The 22,797-nt window shown below is 37.1% G+C and overlaps 1 long non-coding RNA gene across 2 annotated transcripts in view; it reads left to right on the forward strand.

Annotated features, from left to right (window-relative positions):
* Positions 1-22,797, forward strand: part of LOC307191093 — a 475,292-nt gene that overhangs the window by 372,271 nt on the left and 80,224 nt on the right. For both annotated transcript variants that reach the window (XR_013829601.1, XR_013829602.1), the window contains one exon: positions 18,803-18,869. This is a non-coding gene — a long non-coding RNA (uncharacterized lncRNA). The remainder of the gene's footprint in view (positions 1-18,802; positions 18,870-22,797) is intronic.

The following is a 22,797-nucleotide window of genomic DNA, read 5'->3' on the forward strand; positions in this document are numbered from 1 at the left end:
AAACAGTTAATACAGGTAAAGCCCTTAGAACACTGGTAATGAACAGTATTTGCTTAATAATTTGGTATATTTTATAACCCAATAAATTCCCCCTATTATATCTAAGGGTAAAGCAAAGCAGGCAAAGTAAATATTTGAAATGGTAGGAAGGTTTACATCTGGCCTAAAAGGGGAAGCTAATACCAAGTTTGAATTGATTTTTGCCATGCCAGATCTTCTGATATTTTTCAGAAAAAGATTTTTATCCAAAATCTCTGGATTTACAATATTGACCACTAAATAAATAATTTTGAACTGATCATGTTAAACATACATGTCTGTGCCATCAGTTTGCAACTTCTGGTCTAAATTATTTTGGGGACCCTTTTAAATAACTGGAGGAACATTTACCTACAGTTTTCAAATCCTCCCCAGATGGTGTAGTTACACAGTGGTTCTTCAAGTGTAGTTCCTGGACCAGCAGCATCAGCATGACCTGAGAACTTGTTCCACATGCAAGGTCCTCCAGACACACTGAGTCAGAAACTCTTGGGATGGGGTCCAGTAATCTGTGTTTTACCAAGCTCTCCAGGGGATTCTGATGCTTGTTCAATCACTGAACCATTGATGCAGTAGAAATTGCATGGTCTTTGAAAGAGATTCAAACCCCCAGCTCCATAGCACAGTAGCTGTGCAACCTTGGTCAAGTTCAGTGAGGTTTCTGAAGTGGTGATCTACCATAGAGTGGTTAGGAAGACTCAACACAATTTGCCCCTTTCAGTTGGGCCCTTCCTTCCTGTTTCCATGAGAAAAGCCACAATCTTTCCACCTGTTACTCCCTTTCTTTTAGGTTAATAATCCTGCCAATTAAATTGTTCAACTGTTATGTTCTAGGAGTCCAATTCAATTGCAGTCCACACATACATGAAAAGAATGACTCTCTAAAAAACTTTAATCTCTGACGTCTCCTGGAAAGCTCTCAAAACTCCAGAGCAGTTAAGCCCTAGTACCTTGGCTTGTCTCACTTCAGACTCTTATTTACAGTGAATTTCCATCCATGATTATTAGGCTTCTTATCTGTGGACCCACAAAGCACTTTTTATTTTCTCTATACTTGCTTCTAGGATATGCCTGATTTCATTTTCTTTTATTTTGTTTCAAAACACCAAAGTAGTAAAACAGTGAACTTATTCAGCTTATGATTTAGACCACTTATAGTGGCTCATAAAGAAACATAAGGACAAAGAACAGGCCACATGGATGATACAAGAAAAACAGAAGAGCTCTCGACCCCCTTAGTCTCCTGCTTTTGGGAAAGGAGACACAAAATGAGTTGAGGGCAAGGAGAGGTATAGAACACACATGCTCAGGGCTGCAAAAACCTGCAAAAGGTATCTAGTCTGATCATTCCCAAACATGAATATTCTATGACAATTCACTGGAAAGAGGTCTTTTTTTAAAAATAAGGATTCTTGGGCAACACTAAAAATCAACTGAACCAGAAGCTGTTAAAGTGGAACTTCAGAATCTGATACAAGGTACTGGTGTTTGGAAATATGAATCTAGTTATTTCTGCTTATTTAATGCTTGAGTCCCATCAAGCTGTTTTCCAATCTCCAATTGGAAATCAGAGAGAGGGAACTCACTACCTGGAGAAGAATATAGCACTGGGTTCATGAATGTGGGTTCTGAGCCAGACTGCCTCTCTCCTAATCATGGCTCTGTCTCTGTAGCTACATGACCTTCAACAAGTTAGTAACTTCTATGTCCCTCTGTGCATTAGCTGCAAAATGAGGCTAATGCATGTTTTAGTATCAGCATTAGTTTCCTATGGCTGCCATAACAAATTACCACAAATTTAGCGGCTTAAAATAACAGACATGTAGTCGCTCACACTTACACAGCCCAGAAGTCTGAAATCAAAGCAGCAGCAGGGCTGTACTCCCTCTGAAAGCTCTCAGGGAGACTCCTTCCTTGCCTCTTCCAGCTCTGGCAGCTGTCAGTTTTCCTAGGCTACCTTGGCTTGTGGTCACATCTCTCCAGTCTCATTCTCCATTTTCATGTAGCCGTCTCCACTCTGTGTCTCTTAAAAGGACACCTGTCATTGGCTTTAGAGCCCATCATGATAATCAGGATGATCTCTTCATCTCAAGATCCTTAACTAAAAGAGACATTTTCCCAGTAAGGAGCCTTTCACAGGTTCTGGGTACTAGGATATGGACATATTCTTTGGGGGCCCATTATTCAATCCATTACAGTACCCCAAATACTAAGACTTATAGTAAAAGTGCTTAGTGCTTGGTACGTAGCAAGTGTCCTATAATATTCCCAGCTCCTGATGCAGTCTCTTCCGTATTTGGGGAACTTTTACCCTAGACATTTCTGCTTTATCTTGAGTTAAAATAAATCTCTATCACATTCTCTTACTGACCCTGGTCCTGCTCTCTGGGTCAATTAGAACAGCCAGATTGCATATTCCACATGACAACCCTTAAATAATTTGAAAGCATGGTTCACATTTTAAGAAAAAATTGATGAAAAACACAGTCCACCTGAAGAGCTTTTTTCTCAACTCCTAGAGGAAGTATCTCTAACCTCCCCTCTCCTTGTTCCTTCCTTTCCCATATCTACCTCCAACATTAAGAAATATTAGTTTTGTTAAATATAAATGAGTTTAGGATGGCATTACAAGGACCTTCATAATAAGCAAATATTCTGTTCATCTCTGAAGTTTTCAATTCTAAAGATAATAAGGCTGCATCCAGGACAAAGTATAGATAGTTAATAATTGGAGCTATAATAATATGAACTTCCAGAGCTGAAGTTGTGAATTTATTTGAAAAAATTAAGATGAGATGAAATGACCAGAAGAGAGGGTAAACATCTAATCCACTGTTATCTCAGACTTTAATATGACTTGTCTTGAGAAATAACATAAACAACCAATTTGGACAAAAAGTAACTTTTTGAATACTAGACTAGATATGTGAAGACCTAAATAAAAATGTGCAATCCAGGACTTCTCTGGTGGCGCAGTGGTTAAGAATCCACCTGCCAATGCAGGGGACATGGGTTCAAGCCCTGGTCCGGGAAGATCCCACATGCCACGGAGCCACTAAGCCCGTGCGCCACAACTACTGAGCCGGCGCTCTGGAGCCCGCAAGTGACAACTACTGAGCCCTCATGTCTAGAGCCTATGCTCTGCAACAAAGAGAAGCCACTACATTGAGAAGCCCACGCACTGCAACAAAGAGTAGCCCCCACTCACCACAATTAGAGAAAGCCCGCGCGCAGCAACAAAAACCCAATGCAGCCCAAAAGTTAATTAATTTTTTTAAAATGTGCAATCCAAATATTAATAATAAATAAAAGAGTTTTTTTTTCAATTCCTGAAATCCCCATCACACAGCATAAATATTAGACTGCATGAGGGACCTGTCAGGTATGAGAAAAAGTAAGAGTTGAATTTTTAGACTCGTTCCCATGCCTTAATATTCCGACCTGGGGACAATACTCCTCTACCTTCAGATGATCACCTTGACCAATGATTTTACCAAAGGTGACACTGTCAGGCTATAGCCTCCACTAAGATACACTGTCCTCTCTCAAACCAGTGAATTTTTCTTGAACTAACTCCATGTATCTTTTCTCCTATTTAATTCCCCGGGTGACCATTTCACACCAGTTATACTTGAACAGCCAGCATGCAGGGTGAAATCTAGCAAAAGCACTAGGTCAACATTTGTAGAATCAAAGAGACAGAGAGAGAGAGTCAGAGTGAGAGAGAAGGGGGGATTGAGAGAGGAGGGGAAAGGGAGAGAGAAGATGAAGAAAGGAGGACAGGGAAATAAAGAGAAAGACTGGACTGGAGGAAAGAGATTAGTGTGAGAAAGGGAGAAAGGAGTGACAGAGTGAAGAGATAGATGAATAGAGATGGGGTAAGGCAGAGGGGAAAAGAGGGAGGGTATTATGAAGATTTAGGAAGAGAGATTAGAGGGAAGACATAAGAAAAGTGAAAGAAGAGACAGAGACAGAAAGAGAAAGAGAGGGAAACTCAAATAGCACGCTAACTCCTGTCACTTTTATTGGGGTTTACACTGGATAAATGATGTTTTAACTGCACTTTATTCTCCTACAAAGTTTGAAACGAATTGAGAGATAGTCATTGGAGGCAGGCAGACAGAAATAAAAATGTCAACTTGATACTGGCTAAAACTAAGTGACAAATCTAGCTTTTCATCTGCATCCCACCCAACACTGAACTTTCCCCATCTCTCCACAGCCTGGGCTGGATAACTGTAGCAGCTGCTACTTCCGTCCGCCTAGGGGCAGAATCTGTCATACACTTACTACACTGTGCATGCTGTCTGAAGATGAGAATTGAACAGGAGAGCCTAAGAGACATTTCCTTTTCACAGATAAGCCACACTTCCTCCTCTGGGTGGAATACCTGCTGTGCAGGGTGGTACAGGGAGACATGAGGCTTACTTTGATGGAACTTAAGAGGTTCTCCTCTTAACAACTCCATATTGAAATAACCGTCATTTTATTTGACTCCAGATTTCAGGGACCCTAAAGTGCCAGGCTTATATTTTGTTTATCATTTTCATCCCCAACATCTAGCATTCATTCTAACATATGGGAGGTACTCTGTAAGTAAGTTCTTGTTGAAAGAATGACTGATCCCAGTCTGTCCAAGATTTGAAAAGGAAAAGGGTGAGCAAAGAGTTAGCAGCCTAATGGTAAAGCTCAGACTTTGGGATTGGAGCAAATTGGGATAAAAGTTTAGTTCTAGCACTTAGGAGCTGTGTTCTTTAAATATTGCACTGTAATGAAAAAAAATGTGATTAAAAACAATAACAACAATAAAACATTGGCAGAGAGTCACCACTTGTAGTGGACATTTGTTTCTCTTTCATTTTCTCTTTTTTCCAGTTTTTGTGTATCTAATATTCAAACATCTTTTATCTTCAGGGTAAATTTCAAAAGAGGTGAAATCCAGGGCTTCTTCCCGCTATGGAAATTGATGGAAGGTCAGATAGTCCTGTGTTCCACTCCATGGCTACCAGGGCAAGGGCATACAGCCTAAGCCTGGGTGATCAGTTAGATGCCTCTGCCTGAGGCTGTCAATGAAAAAAGAAGTAGGGATGCTTAGACATTATTCATGATGGCAGCAGCATAGTCTACCACCCCTTGCTGTAACAGTGAGATCAGAGGTGATGTAGTAGTGAGATGTCCTCTGAAAGTGGCATGACTTTAGCTGTTTCTTAGCTGCTGATCAATTTCCCAGCTCCATTCTCTCACCTTCCCATGCGCTCTTTGTGTTAATCAATGTCTTTTAATAAACTCCTTTTCAACTTAAGTTGGCTAGAATTATGAAGTGAGTATGTCATTTGAAAATAGTAACTACTAATTCTCAGAGAGGACAAAAGGAGGATATATGGTCTAATTCTTTCTGATTCAGGAAGCATTAATACGTAGTAAATATTCCATCAGCAACTGTCCTCCCCTTGGGAACTTGCATACCTGAAGAGTGTTAGGAAACTTTATCTAAAATTCCACCAAGAAAAAGGGACTCGCTTAACATGATTCTCCATCAATCCCCTTGACCAGTTCCAAGAAAGACCAGGAAGCCTGATGGTTGCCACCAAAGTTTCTCTATGTTGAATTTATAATCCCCTTACACTTTGAAACACAGATTTGAGACTGTACTGCTTTAAGCAATGAAGTCTAAGTTATAATGTGGAAACATCTCAGTAAAATTTACAATCAGATCTACTGTCCTGGACCAAGTCAGGGACACAATAAACTGCCCCACAACACAGGAAATCTTCAATTTACAGCACTTTGTTAAGCCATAAATGCACAGGTAGTGCGTGATGGTGTAGGCAGAAGAAAATGCTGACAAAATAAATACTTGCAGTTTTCCTAAAATTAAGTCACCTGTATTCCTGGACAATAGTTTCTATGTCTTTGGTATGTCTAGTCACAGAATAAATTCATTAAAATGCATTCATGGAGATAGAGGTGAGGAGAGAATATTTGTCTCCTTAAAAGAATAAATAGCATCATGGAACCATGTTTCATGTGATCTATAATTTGTCTCTGGGAGTCAATGAAAACATAGCCAAGTTTACTGCATTTTAGTTAACTTCCTTAGTAAATTCAAGGTCACTGGGTTGCGGAAAATATTTGTCTTTTTGCTGACAATATGGCAAAGAATAAGATCTTCACTAGACGCTGCTTGAACTCTTTAGAAAAAGCTTCACTTTGACATCAGGGCTGGGGTGCTGAGTCTCATTAAGGTAGTCAAGAATTGTTCTGGCAGTTCAGGATAACTGTGAGATTTGAAGCATCATGAGGATGGACCCTGCTGTGCTAACAGCAAGCGGGACCAACTCAGCTCTTCCAAGAAAGCCTATTGTGAAATTGAAAGTACAAGGGAAGAGCAATCTGGCCTTTTAGAGCAGAAATTCAAATAGGGTTGGAAGTCAAAGAAAGAAACTCATTTTAAAAATATACACCCCTTGGGCTTCCCTGGTGGCGCAGTGGTTGAGAGTCCGCCTGCCGATGCAGGAGACACGGGTTCGTGCCCCGGTCCGGGAAGGTCCCACATGCCGCGGAGCAGCTGGGCCCGTGAGCCATGGCCACTGACCCTGCGCGTCCGGAGCCTGTGCTCCGCAACGGGAGAGGCCGCAACAGTGAGAGGCCCGCGTACCACCAAAAAAAAAAAAAAAAAAAAAAAAAAAAAAAAAAATATACACCCCTTGAGTGGTGGTTTTGTATACATTCATCAGCTGCATACAATATTTAATTAAATGTGTTCTCTCACCTCTAGCTATTTTTTTTTAATACTGAATTAAAACTGCAGTAGGACAGTAAAAACGGTGGAATTACTTTAGGGCTCTTATTCCGGGAATGATGTGTTATATAAAGTCAAATGCTAATAAGAAATGCTGGCCCAGAAAGTCCTCCTTGTCAGATAGAGGAACTTGTAGGTAGCTCAGACTTCAGAAGGCTCTAGGGCAGGTTAGGCTAGTACAGATGATGGCCTAGAAAATGATAAAGTGATCTGACCCCAGGGTGTGGAGGGCCCTTGAGGACACATGCCATGTCACATAATGATGAAAATAGTGTCAATAAGCCTAATTCTTAGTACGGATAAACACTTGGGTCATTTTACCTCCGGGACACTTTCCCTGCCCACCCTGGGTTAAGTAATGTGCCCTTGCTATGTACCACCTTTCCAAACTGTAATTCCCCTAAACTCGTTTTTTTTCCTTCTCATCTCTCTCTATTGAAGGCAAAGAAAACATACACTCTGTTCTTGTATTCCTAGTGCTTATCACAATTTCTTGCCCATAATACATACTCAGATAATTACTGAAGAAAGGAAAAGCAAGAGAGAGGAAGGATGAAAGGAAAGAAAAAAAGAAGGAAGTAAGGAAGACTCCAGAATGTATCTAGGTCTGGAGTCAGCATCAGAAAGGTCCAGGAATCAGTGAGTTTTCAAGAGGGAAGATGGGTAGTTGCACATAGAGATAGAAAGGTAGCCAACAACGTGGTAATGTCGTTGCAGAGACATGGACATTGACTGAAACTAAGGAAGAATCATTCCAGGTCCTGTTAAGAACAATGAGAGAGAAATTCAGTCCTCGAAAAGAAGGAGAGGGTGGGTGAGATAATGCCCGTGTGGTTGACATCAGGAATAAGGTGGAAGTTCAAGTATTTTCATAAGGACATGGGAGCAGAATTCAGAATAGGACAAAAGTCAAGAATAAATTTTTTGTTTTAACAATATTTTATTTCTTTATATCCTTTAAATCCACTTACTTTCTGACCTCTTCTATTTTTGTTTAAGACATTAGTTACACACAGTAAAATTCACTAATTTAGAACTTCTGCTCTTCAAAATATTCTCTTAAGAAAATGATAATATCAGCCAAGTCTTGGAGAAAATATTTGAAAATCATTTATGATAGAAGACTGATATTCAGAATACATAAAGAACCCCCAAAACTCAGCAACAACAAAAAAAGTGACCCAATTAAAAATGGTCAAAAATTTGAACAGACACTTCTTCAAAGAAGATATATAGATAGCAATCAGCACCTGAAAAGATACTCATTATCATTTAGTCATTATGGAAATGCAACAAAACTAAACAAACAACCCATTTCAGAAATGGGCAAAGGGCTCGAATAGACATTTCTCCAAAGAAGACATCAAGCAAATGACCAATAAACAGAGGAAAAGATGCTTACCATCACTAATCATTAGGGAAATACAAATCAAAAGTACTATGAGATACCACTTCACACTCATTAGGATGGCTACTATTAAAAAAAAAATGAGGATGTGGAGAAATTAGAATCTTTGTGCACTGTTGGTGAGTCGTGGAATCAAATTCAGTATGCCAATAAGTATTAATTTCTTCTAAGTTGTAAAATATGTTCTAATTGACTCTGTTCTAATAGGGGTATATTCTCATCTGTCTACAGTAATTAAAGCTAGTAAGTAAAAGATTCTTAGGCTAATAACTTTTAAACAGTAACTACTTGGAGTCTTTAAAGAATAATGGATGGCTGCTAATTTATTTGGATGAATAGATAAATTGTTAGAGTTACCAAATTTTGTGAATTGGGAAACATGATAAAATTCCAAAGGCAAGGATACTTGTATCAACATGAAGCTGTAGATCACTTCATTAGTCTCCCCAGTGTCATGTCACTATGGAGAAGGCAGCAGCTTGACTACGGAGGAAGGCAACCCTTTCATAGCTACACCCACTGTTCTGCCCAACAGTCTCTACCCACCCCCTGTGTCTGCTCTTCTCCCATCTTTAACTCCTGGCAACCACTTATCTATTCTTCATTTCTGTAGTATTTTCATTTCAAAATGTAATATATGTGGAATAATATCATATGTAATTTGTGGGGGCTGGCGTTTTTCACTCAGCATCATTTTTTAAAGATTCATCCAAGATGTTGCTTGTATAAATAGTTCATAGCTCTTTCCTGCTGTGCACCTTTTTACTGTACTCTTCCATTATATAGAGGGACCAGAGTTTGTTTAACTATTCACTTGTGAGAGACATCTGGGTTGTTTACAGGCTGGGGCTATGATGAATAAATCTGCTGTGAACATTCATGTACAAGATTTTGTGTGAACATTAGATTACATTTCCCTGGAATAAATGCCCAGAAGTACAATCACTGGCTTGTAGGGTGGTTATATTTTTCATTTTCAAAAGGAACTGCCAGACTATTTTCCAGAAAGTTTGTGCTATTTTATATCCCCAGCAGAAATCTATGAATTTATGAACCTGGAGAATTCTGGACCTAGGAGTTTCTTTTTGGGGACTTTAAAAAATTATGAATACAAGTTCTTTAATAGTTATAGGGTATAATTGTGTAATTAGAAGTCCAGTCACTGTCTGGGAGACTGGCAAATATAATTAAAAATTTATAGATGGTGACAGAAGTAGAAGGCAATAATAGGAAGAAAAAAAGATTTGCCTTTCATGTAGAAGAAAATGCTTCCCCATCAGAACACTACATATAATTAGGGTTATATTGTTTATGCAATATTAGATCATTCTTGTTTGCGTAACATTGTAGCATACATTTAACTTTTTACATATTGCCAAAGTTCTTTACAACATAGTTTTCATAGGTATAGAATATTTTACTGTGTAAATATATTAATTTTATGAGTTCTACTATTAATATACTTTGTTATGAGATTTGTATATTACACTTAATTCTATAAGAAACATATTTATGTAAACATACATATTTTCCTAATTTAAAATTATTTGATGATACTGTAATTATTTGAGGTGGAATTACTAGATCAAAGAGTATGAACCTTGTTATGGTTTTTCATAAATTTGCCAAATCACCTCTCATAAACTTTGCACCACTCTATGTTCTCACAAATAGCATTAGAGAGCATGCTTTAAGCTAAACATTTTAACAACAGTGAGTATTCTCTTTTTAAAGATAGAGCATTTGTTAGGCAGAAAGCAAATATGTCTTATCTATGTGCATTTATTTGATTATAAGCAAGAGTGTAAAAGTGTGAGAATATGATGGCATGTGTGCTTGTATTCATTTTATCTTATTTACACTCCTCTGAGCTGTTCTTATTTTTATACCGTAATCATATTTTTTCTTTTGTTTAATTGATTTATACAGGATCTTTATCCGTCAAATATTAATCTTAACTAAACTTGTGGAGAATAGTATATCTTATTTGTTTTTTAGTGTGACTCAAAACTTTAAAGCTATTTTCTTATGCACAGGCATTTCACATTTTTAAACGACTTATTGAATTTTTTCTTTGGTAGTTTTTCCTTTGCTTATCTGCACACAGAATTCTCCATAGAGAGGGAAGATAAATAATTACAGAAATGTTCAAGCGTTTTATGATTTTATTTTTAGAAATGAATACTTTGAACCAATGATTTTCGAATATTTTGTTCTTAGTATCTCATTACTTAAGATTGTTGTTGACTTCAGAGAGCTTTGGTTTATGTGAGTTATACTTTGGCTGCATTGGAAATTAGAGCTGAGATATTTTACAAATATTTATTATTAAATTATTTTAAATTATTGTTAAAAATAATAATTGCTCATTACATATTAACATAATTGATACTTTTAAGGGAAAATAACTATATTTTCTAAAATAAAAAAATACCGAGAGGGGCTTCCCTGGTGGCGCAGTGGTTGAGAGTCCGCCTGCCGATGCAGGGGACATGGGTTTGTGCCCCGGTCCGGGAAGATCCCACATACCACGGAGCAGCTAGGCCCTTGAGCCATGGCCACTGAGCCTGCGTGTCCAGAGCCTGTGCTCCGCAACAGGAGAGGCCACAACAGTGAGAGGCCCGTGTACCACAAAAAAATAAAAAATAAAAAAAATACTGAGAAGAGTGACATTGCTTTAAATTTTTGAAAATCTCTTTAATATCTGACAATGGAAAACAAATTATAGTCTGTTTCTGCATTCAATGTACAATCAATTAAATTATGATAGGTTGTTTTGATCAAAGTATTTTATCAGCTTTCTCATTCTAATACCCCATGCACTAACCTCCATCGACCCTATCTGCAAATAAATCTTATATAATTTATACATTCAAACCAAGATTAGTAACCATGCACCTTGAGAACAGTGGACCTTAAGAACAGAATATACTACGCTCTCATGTCATCTTTACCTTCATATTTAAACATTTTTGGTAGCTGAGAATAAGATCCAAGGCTTCTTATGAGATACCACGGTTTTACAAAGGAAATAAGGTTTTTACTGTAGTAGGACCTTCCTTGATATTTTAACTTTTTCTCTTGATAAACTTTAAGGTGGGACTCCATATTCATTAGCCACTATTTTACATGCATCATGCTTTCTAGTGAATCAGAAGCAACCTGCAGTCCAAAAAGGATTCAATGCTTATCCCAAATTTGGGAGCACAAGATGGGGGAGAAGTATATTACATGATACTCTGAACAAAAATAAATTTAAATATCTTTGCCTAAGTGTGAAAGCAACGAAACTCATTTTAAAGCAATACAGTCAGACATAATCATTTCATCTGTAACAGGGCAAGTATACAGCTCCATGAGAATAGCAACCCTCAGTATTTCTGTTTTAACAACTTACAGGGGATACGCAAAAATCTATTATTCCTCCCTAATATATGAAAAACTAAAGGGCAATTTCATAGCAACTTCAGTGCTTTAAAAAAAAAAAAAATCTGGTCTCACAAAGATAGGTAGTTGGGAAGGGGTGGAGTCTTCTCATAGGCCATTCAGACAATGGTAATTTTCTTTTTTTGATGCTACAGCAAAACCCAATAAGTCAGTTTCTTAAATGTCAATTGTAGAGGAGAATTTGAAACCATATCAGTTAATTTTCATGCTCTGTTATGTCAACATCTATTGGTCTTTCTTGCACTTTGAATGGATCCTTTACTTATACGTGATTTTGGAACATAATACATTGTTCATTTGGAAAATACTGGTTCACTGACTTATGTAGATCTTTCAAATTTTGGCACATTCATTGTACCATATCAAAACAATCACATTCATTATTATTGTAACCAATCTCATCAGAAAGTCATTCAGTATTTGGACACAGGTATTGTTAAGCTCATGATGATAGTTACAGGCTTCCCCAAATTCTAATTTTTGCTTGAAAGCGCAAATGTTATTGACAAAATATATGGCCAGTTGTTTTCCTTGCTGTGACAGGCTCATTTCTTTCATTAACTATAGTTTGTCTGTCAGTTGTTCTTTTGTTGCAGGAAGGGGGACCCCTTCCAGGGCCCAAGAATGGGCTCTTGTCTAACACTTGGAAATGAATTGTCCGAGGAGACACAGGTGCTGATAAAGCAAGAGACTTTATTGGGAAGGGGCGCCCAGACAGAGAGCAGCAGGGTAAGGGAACCCAGGAGAACTGCTCTGCCACATGGCTTGCAGTCTTGGGTTTTATGGTGATGGGATTAGTTTCTGGGTTGTCTCTGGCCATCACTCTGACTCAGGGTCCTTTCCGGTGGCCATGAAACTGCTCAGCCAAGATGGATTCCAGCGAGGAGGATTCTGGGAGGTTGGTAGGCCTTGTGAACTGGCGTCTCCTCTCTCCTTTTGACCTTTCCCATATTCTTCTGGTTGGTGATGGCTTGTTAGTTCCATGTTCCTTACCAGGATCTCCTGTTGCAAAATAACTCATGCAGATTGTTACTGTCTTTGCCTGGCCAGGGCTGGCAGTTTCAGTCAGTGTTTCCTCTAACTCTTTCAAGGTACAAATCGTGTCTCATGAAAAAAGCAGCTAATCCAGCTCTCAACTCAAACAATCACAGATATAATTTTCTTCAAAACCACCATGAATTATACTTTCACATGGAGCAAAATGTTTTATGCATAGTTTCCATTTGTCACACAGGATATTAAAATGTCTCATTAAAAGGTCAAGATTAAATAAAGTTAATAATTTTTCTTACTTCATCAAGGATATTCTTAGGTGAAATTGGCTTTTATTTTTTTTCCCCTTACTGGTGTATTGCGATGAGGAATACAGTGACTTCTGGTATAATTGGTGCTGCTGCCTTGATCTATGCTGAGCATCAGCATTTTACCTACTATCGCTTTTGCAGCATCAGTGCAAATGTCAACACAGTGGAAAAAAAGTTAATTAACACACTTTTTCTTTATATTTTTTTCTTCTTTAAATCTTTTTTTCTTTTTTAACCTCATGGATCCCTGAAAAAGTCTAGAAACCTCCAGGTTTTATGAGACAACAATTTGAGAACTGCTATTTTAAACTATTTGGAATTTTTACTGTATTACTGTACAGGAAGACTGCATTTTTTCAGAACATTTAACCAATTTTCTTAAGTGATTAGAATAAATTATAAGTAAAGTATATAAGTAATAAATATATATATAGTGAGAGAGAGAGAGAGTCTTTTTCTGTGCTATCAATTGATCTGTTCACTATTCTCCATCAGCATTACAGTTTTAATAACTTACCTTTTAAAATGCCTTTAAAATCCAGTGGGAGCAAGAATCCAATTATAATTATTTTTTTTTAAATATCATAAGTGGTTTTATGTGCTTAATCACCCAAGAAAAATAAAAATTATTTTCATGCCCACAAAACAAAACAAAATAATTCTAATTATAGTTGAGTGAAATTGATCTTTGTATAAGGAAATATTTAACCCACTCAGAAGCATAGTTTTTATTGATTAATTATAAACAAGTTTAAAAATTAACTTGAAAAGAATTTAAAGCTGTGTAATATTTTGTTTTTTCTTGGGATGATTACTTCTCCTTTGTATGAGTCTACCTTTATATCTCTGAATAAGTATTTATAGTTTTCAACATATAATTCCTGCATGTTTCATATTACTGTAATTATTTGTATTTCTCTGCGCTATTGTTAAGATTATTATTTTTACTATTTCTTCTAACTCTCTGTTGCTAGTGTAAAGTCTTTTTGTTTTTAGGCATAGATTTTATTTCATGCTAGGTATTGCAGAATCTTATAATTGTAATCCTGTTGGTTTTATTGAGTTATAAGAAGACAATGAAATCTCCTGAAAGTAATGATAATTCTTTCTGTAGTTTTAGAAAAGTTTGAAGGAAAAAAAGAGATAATTTTATTGCTTCTTACTTGTTTTATATCTTACTTTACCTTTAAAACCTCTAAAAGTGTTAAGTAATATGGTTATTCTTTGCGATTTCCCTAGAAGTACCTCTAGTGTTTCATCATTAACCAAGAGATTGATAGTTTGAGAAAAAAAAAAATCTTTGTTTCACCATGGAAGTATCTTCAGTCTAAAAATGGAGATGTACATTACATTAAAGAAAAAAGTATGTTTCTAGATATAACTTGATTGAATATATTTTGAAGATAAAGTTTCCCCAAATATGCAAGAAAATGATTGATTAGGTTAATGTTAGGTGGATCCCAAATTATTCCTATGCAAACACAGTCAGAAAACAAAGGAGCTCCATTTACAGAACCATGAAGGAAAGTGGTTTTGACTCCACAATTCTATACCTAGCTAAATGGCTGTGTATGCAGTTAGCAATGCCTTCTACAATACATCAGATATTTTCTAAATCTCTTCTTTTTAAATTTTTCTGAACTTTTAAATTTCATGAAATAAGTATATTTCAGTGTAACATTCCTACTTTGACACTTCAGAGAATATTCTTTGAACTGCAGATTCTTTTCATGTTTCTGGAATATTTCCCTGTTTATTCATCCTAACAGATCTCTATTTGCCTTGTAGTGGCTTGTAGTAAAGGAGAAGCTGAATTTATTTCTGATATAGGAGTTTGCAAAAATCTTTCACCTGCTAGATTCAGAATCAAAAGGGAATATTTAGTCAATTATTAATGTGGAGAACCAGCAGCTGCAGGAGTAAAATGATATCAACAATTCTGAAAAAGAGCCCTAATGCTGGATCCTGTTCTCTGCATAGTGTGGCTGTTTGTACCAAAAGGAAAACTCGGTGTTCTCCCGTGCAGCTGGCAGCATCCCAGTGCCGCTGGTCAACCCAAAGAAGATGAGACATGTTAAATATGGATTTTGGGTCATAATGAAGTGTCAATATATTTAGGTTCATCAGTTTGTAACAAATGTACCACTCTGGTGCAGGATTTTGAAAGTGGGGGAGTCTGTGCATATGTGTGGGTCTGTGGGAAGTCTGTGTGCTTTCCACTCCGTACTATTGTGAACCAAAAACTGCTCTAAAAATAGGGTATTAAGGCCCAAAACAAAACAAACAAACAAAAACACAGAAAAAGTGCTCCTGCCACAACTGGAAGAATTCCCTTGGAGCTTACATTGTAGGTCCTAACAAACCAAATGATAATGTTTATCATTATGCCATCACACCCATTGTTTTTAATCTTTAAAATATGAGTGCAAGAGTAGAAATCTAGGATCAACAAGCAATGCAGAGCCAGAGAACAAACATGGAAATGAGTGATTTAGTATGAAAAATATACAAAACTGATTGGTTTTGCCTCCTTAACCAGGGTTACCCTATACAGCCTTGTGAGTTATACAATGTAAAGAGAGTTGTTGAGCACAACAGCCCTAAGAATTTGCGGAAAACAGTTGAGAGATAACATTGCATTTTGTGAGAGAGGTTAACATGGAAGACTTGAACATCCTCTAGTCTAAGGAGTTTGAGCAAAATGTATCAGGAAGGCTTAGAGATTACTGAGTAGGAGAATGGCATGCTGATAGTGGGCTTGCAACTTTTGTATAGATCACACTGTACATGGGAAAACTTGAGGCAGGGCAATCCAACACCTCATTCCAAAGCAGGCACTCTCATCCTGCCTTCAGCTGCTGCTAGTGTTCAGCTGCCAGTTGCAGCTCTATTCCGTCACGAAGAGCAGTCCTTCCCAGGGACAAGCTGATTTCTGCTTTTATTCTACACTCTACATGATGGTCATTGTTATTCAAACTAGTGAGCACCACCAAGATTAGAATAGTTGTGCCTATCCTGAGGTGATGCATACAACCAAGCCTATTCTTTCACTTGCCTTTAATAAATGAGAAGAAAAATAAAAGTTTCAGTTATTGATGAGCAAATTGAGAAGTGCTCCATAAGACATTCTCAATTGTTTCATTTTCCATCAATTGTATTCCCATCAATACTTGATACTTTCCACTACTTGATAATGAAAGTATCAAATATTCAAGCCTAATTCATTATTCATTCATTTTCTTATTCATATATTTACTAAGTAACTGCCTATTAAGTAATTACTATGTATCAGGAGAGCTCTAGTTACTGGGATAAAGCCATGAAAAAATGGACAAAAATCATTGCCTTCATGGAACATATAAGTTTCTTTTCTTTCCCCCTCCCTTGCTTTCTTTTTCTTTCTTACTTCCTTTTTTCATTTTTTCCATTCTTTCTTCCTTTATAATTTTATTTTCTTCTTTATTAAAATGCAAAAAGTAATGCAACTACTAAAATAGATGCAATTAAAATGTATACAATTAAATAGGAATGTGAACAGAAATGTCTCTTTCAGTTAGAATATAGGAGGACACATAAAAACCTTCATTCCTGTGGCAACAACAAGAAAAGCACAGCAAAATAAAAGTCATATTTTTCTATAGAGCTAGTTAAGTGTGGTAGATGCAAAGAAGCTTGCTGAACTAAGTACTCACAAGATAAAAGCCTTTCATAGGTGTCAAGAAGTCATTCAGCATTCATATTGGTGGCAGTGAATGCCTGGGCTAGGTGCAGATTGACAGGTGAGTGGACATGCCATAGAGAGACTGAGCATTAGATTATAGTATGGGCTAGTGGAATGGACTAGTCCCGTGAAGAAGCTCAAACACAAAAATTAATCACTCAGCAGAACAATTCTTCCCTCTATTGCACCTGCTACAAGATTTTGTTGAGAAAATGGCAGTGGAAAAGGAACTGGAAACCAGAAAGAAATCAGGTACTTCAGCATATTCTTCTAGTGCTCAGATTCAGACTCACTTCCAGAATTGAATTCAAAAGAAACGAACATTATCTGAAACTGAAGACCAAGCCTCATCCTCAAAGTTAACAAGATAACAAGGGCATTGCAGGCAACATAGTAAGTAGTGGTTGAGCTAATCACAGATGGACTCAGTATAATTAAAACTATGGCCCAGCCCAGTTTAATTCAACTCCAAGACAAATCAGAATGAGCAGCTTCTCGTCATAACTGCCACAGAACAAAGACTTAACAATTGGGGCTTCCCTGGTGGCGCAGTGGTTGAGAGTACGCCTGCCGATGCGGGGGGCGTGGGTTCGTGCTCCGGTCCGGGAGGATCCCACGTGCCGCGGAGCGGCTGGGCCCGTGAGCCATGGCCGCTGAGCCTGCGCGTCCGGAGCCTGTGCTCTGCAACGGGAGAGGCCACAACAGTGAGAGGCCCACGTACCGCAAAAAAAAAAAAAAAAAAAAAAAAAGACTTAACAGTCTCATCGAAATAAAACAAAACAAAGCAAAATGTTACACTTCATTGTACAGTGTTCTTTAGTATGTTCAGAATACAATAAAACTTACTAAACATGCAAAGAAGGAGGAAAATTTGATCTATAATCAAATAAAGATAGTAAATAGAAAATGGAAATCCAAATGTCCATCAACAGAAGGATAAATATACAAACTGTGGTATATTCTTATAATAGAATACTACTAGCACTAAAAGGAACAAATTATGATACGTGTGACAACACTAATACTTCTCAGATTTGCTATGTTGAACAAAAGAAGTCAGGCACAGAAGAATATATGTTGCATGATTCCACCCATATAAAGTTTTCAAATAGGCAAATCTATCTTCTGGTGCTAGAAATCAGAACAGAGACTATCTATTTGGGTAGGGGGAGAGTAGATTGACTAGAAAGTGACATGAAAAACTTTTGGGCGTGATGGAAATATATATCTTGCTTGGGATGTGGGGTTATGTGTATGTATGCATTTGTCAAATTCACTGAAATATGCATTTATCAAGTCTGTTTCACTGGTTTTAAAATTGAAAAATAAATGATATAGATAAAAATAAAACTTAGGGGCTTCCCTGGTGGCGCAGTGGTTGAGAGTCCGCCTGCCGATGCAGGGGACACGGGTTCGTGCCCTGGTCCGGGAAGATCCCACATGCTGCGGAGCAGCTGGGCCCGTGAGCCATGGCCGCTGAGCCTGCGCGTCCGGAGCCTGTGCTCCACAACGGGAGAGGTCACAACAGTGAGAGGCCCGCGTACCGCAAAAAAAAAAAAAAAAACTTAAAAATCAGTGCCAGTAAAAGTAAATTTATAAAACCAGAAGGATAACACTGGTAAAAAAAAAAAAAAAACAAAAAAATAGAATTCAGATAGATAAGCTTTGTCCTAATTACTAAAATTGGGTCACAAATTATTATGGAAGTTATGGGTTTTATCTGCCTATTTCTGTTTAGAATACTCTGTTGGGACTTGCAGATAGAGGAGAAGGCAGCACACTGCTGTTTGGCCTTGTTGGTGTACTCAGGAGTCTGCTCTGATTCTGAGGAATCTCTTTCCATTCCCATCATGCCCTAAATCTACAGGGTGGCCTCCCATCTGTATGGTCTTTCTCCTGTGTCCTTATGGACCCTACAATTGTTTTTCCAAAGATCTGTTGTCTCACATGTGACTCACTTTCCTTTTCCAAAGTATTTTCAGGAACCTACAGTAATAATTTTTTTTTAATTTAAAAAGACAAGTTAATAACATGAATAATACTTCAATAGACTTTTTTCAGTCTAGTTTTTTTTTTAACAGGGATTCACAATGAGCACAGTACACAGCATAACTGAAAGACAACAAGGAAGAATCTGAATGAATGCAGGTAAAAAGCAGAAGGAAAATTTTGCCAACACAATTTCCTCCAATTTAAGAGGCCAGTGAAGTGTCATTGATGGAGCACTTTGGGGTATTCATAATTGTGCTAATTAATGTTTTAACATTGAAATTGCTATGGTTCTTAGAAGCAAATAATAGAGTCCATTCTTACCAGGTTAAGGAGAAATGAATTTCTTGAGGGGCATTAGTACTTTATAAAATTACTGGAAGAATCGGAGTAAAAAACTCAAGTCTAATCTTTCCACATTCCAAGACGGAGAAGCTGCCGCCTCCTTCACATCAGTTTAGAAACACTCTTCCTCTGCTCCTTTTCATGTTGACCTGAGCTCAGCCTGTTTCCCTCTGTAGTTTGCCTCTGAATAAAAATCTGGCTTGGGAGTGCCTTACTGGCAGAAACTAAGTCATATGCTTGCATTCTAGCTGTTGAGGTAGCATGGGAAATAGAGTCTTGCTTTTCTTTTAACTTAACCTTGGGCTGTGATGATATACAATATAGCAAAGTACTAAAATTTAGAGAGGGTATTCAAAAGTGTTTGGTAAGATAGATATCTACTACAAATACATTATCTTATTTCATGCTTGCAAGACCCTATTTTCGTCTCCATTTTCCTAAAGATAAAGAAATGGTGGCTTTGAGAAATTAAATAATATGCTCAAGAGCACATAACTAGACACATGGAACAAGATGTGAACTCAAGTCTGTTCACAATTTGAACACAATTCTGGGAAAAGAGCCTGAACATCTCATTCCGATCTTAGTTAAACAGTATCATTTCTTTTAGGTTTTAATCTACCAGTTGTTTTTATTTTTAATTTTTTTTTAAAGCTGATTTCTTAGTTAAAGGACGGAACTGGATGATGAATGCTGGGGACATTTCTTACATTCCAAAAGTAAGAGCCCTAGCAACTCAATAAAGCCTAGATGTACAGATTTTCAAGTCCAAATTGGTGCTAAATTAGAGCCACTTCATTTATCTTCACTCTTAAGGCTTGAACAGACTTTATTTCTGTAGTGGAAGAAGTAATTTTTATTTCCTAGACACACAGTTGGACTGACATAATTCACTATAGTGGAATACTGTAATCAAAAATTACCTTGCTACATGACTAATCTTTCTGATTTTTTCCCCGGTTCTAACTCCAGGGTTGCAAAAGTAACCTTTGGTACTTTTTCTAGAAATTAGTGACTCTTTGTCCTGCCTTAGAACAAGGATCCAATTACTCAGGACTCTATTTTCCTTTAATACTAGTGCTTGGTATCTCAAGCATGCTCTGTTATCTAGAGGATGTTTCTATTTTCTATATTGATAAAACAAAAATATTTACTCAAAAGCTTCTCACATGATCAAAAGTTTCTCACATGATTGTTGGGTAAGATTTATTCATTAAGGGCTTCATGATTTTCCTCAAAAACAAAAACTCTTACTCTTTGGCAGAGTTTGGCATCAGTTAACTCCATATTAGATAAAGTAGAATGTAGAAAAGACCTTAGCCATTACTAAGAATAGAGCAGATCTTTTAATTTAGGGGTAATCTTTGCATTTTCTCTATTTTATGCTTTGAACAATGCCTAGAAAGAGAAGAAGAATTGGACTTAAGTTAGAGACTTGAGTTCATAAGTACAGTACTTACGTGCCTTTGAATAACTTGCTTAAAGTCTCCAGGTGTAGGTTTCCTCAAATGATACATGTGCAGAATAAAACTAGTCTTACTGTTGGACCAAAAGTGACTGTGTTAGTGAAAGTACTTACGTGTCCTCCTGCAATTTTCTTCTCAGCATCCTCTGTTATCTACAGCATCAGATTTATTCTTGCTCTACTGGATCATGTAAAATAGAGAGAGAGAGAAATAATACTAATAATAATAAGGAAGAGGAGAAGGAGAGGGAGAAAGGAGGAAGGAAGGAAGGAAAAAAGGAAGGAGGGAAGGAAGGAAGGGAAGGAGGCAGTAAAGGAGGACCCACTCTACATTGACCCCACATCCCACATTTCTCATCAGGTAACGTTCATTACTGGGTTCCAGCACCCTGGCCTACTTGCTGTATTGAACACATTGAACATGGTCCCCTTCTCAAAGTGATGCACTTGAGAGTCCATCTTCCTGGAAGGCTTTTTCTCTCTACAATCTCTGGCTGACTGTTTAACCTAATTTAGGTCTCTGTCTAAAGATTGCCTATGCTTGGAGACTGTATCTCGTAATCAGTGTCTGTTTTATTTTGTTCTCACACATTGGTTACCACCAGACATTGTATTATATATTATCTGCTTATTTTCTATTTTCCCCATTAGACACTAAGCTCCACTAGGCATGAGCTTTTTAAATTGTGTTCATTACCATATCCCCCAGTAGCTCAAACAACACTTGGCACACTGTTGGCAGTTAATAAGCTTTTATTGAATAAATGACTGGATTTAGTTAATAAAATTAATAGATTTAAAATTCCGTGAGTTTTCAACTGCATATTAGTTAATGCCTTGGTAAATTCTGGATCTGGGTCAGTGGTAATTTCTTTACTCATCTCTCTGCCAACTTGATAATGAATACATCTATTTTACTTAAAATATTTTATAAAAATGCCAGTCTGACTCCTGGTATGGGGCTTCATGTAAAACCACACAGTAAGAAAATTTTTTCTATGATTTTCAAAAGTTTATCACAATTAAAACTTGACTGTCTAGTATGCCATTCCTAAACATTTGCTAAACAAATCAATTAATTAATCCATGCCAGGGTGTTATGGGGGATTAGTGTTACCACTCTTAGGTAACTAGCTTGCATATTAAAATGGCTGTACCGTAATTTGCTTCGTTACTCAGTGATTCCTGAGTTTGCTACAGAGTGACAGCACCTAGAGAACTTAAAAAAATCCCTATGCCCAGGTTGCACCACATAACAAATCAGAATGTCTGAGGGTGGTAGTCAGGTACCAGTATTTTTTAAAATCCCCAGTCAATCCTAATGTACAGCAAAGATCACTTCCTTAACCCAAATCAATGGAAGTTTCTAACACCAGAGAAAAATTAGTGATTTGTGTCTGTTTTCTCCTAGAAAGGCGCACACTTCACCACGTTCATGGTTCTCATATAAGAGCTAGTACTCCCCTTCTCCTTGGAAAGCACAGCATACACACAACATATACCTTGTATATAACTTAAATAAGACCTTATGGGCATACTCTAGGCTCCTGACTTTAGACTTCAATTCCCATTGGTTCTTCTGAATGGAACGTCCTTCTTACAGTCTCTACCTGTTGATATCCATCTTTTAAAGCCTTGTAAAAAATGGTACCTCCTATTTGATATCTCTTTCCCTATTGGAATTGAGCTTCCTGTAGTCAGTCTACCCATTAATCTTTCTCTTGTTCCTCATTTATTACACTCTGGTTTCCATCACTAATTTGGATAAGTCACCTTGCTTAGGCTGTGATTTAATCATCTGTTAAATGAGAGCGTTGGGACTTGAACTTGCAAGACTCTCAGCTCTCTTCTGGCTCAGAATTACTATGAATTCTTGTATCCTACACACTGTCCTAGAAACAACAACTTTTATCATTACCATGTATCTTGAGTGTACAACACACTAGTTTTAAGCTGATAATGGCTTTTTGGCTTCCGAGCTGTCAGAAGTAGAACAATTCCACATACGCAAACTTCTTTTCCTGAAAAATAGCAATCATAACTGTGATGATACTTAATATAAATGTGTGTATACCTATATATATACCATATTATATATAACATATATATACCTACACATACTAAATATATGTTATATATAATATGTATATAAGCATATATGTTTTATGTACTATAAAACAATTTGCATGACATTTTTGTGTGTGTGTTTTTCCATTTTATTCATCTTAACAACATACAAAGTAGGCAAGTAAGTGTTATACCATCTTGCAAATAAAC

Source organism: Stenella coeruleoalba (genome assembly GCF_951394435.1).
Source record: "Stenella coeruleoalba genome assembly, chromosome: 8".
Lineage (NCBI taxonomy): Eukaryota > Metazoa > Chordata > Mammalia > Artiodactyla > Delphinidae > Stenella > Stenella coeruleoalba.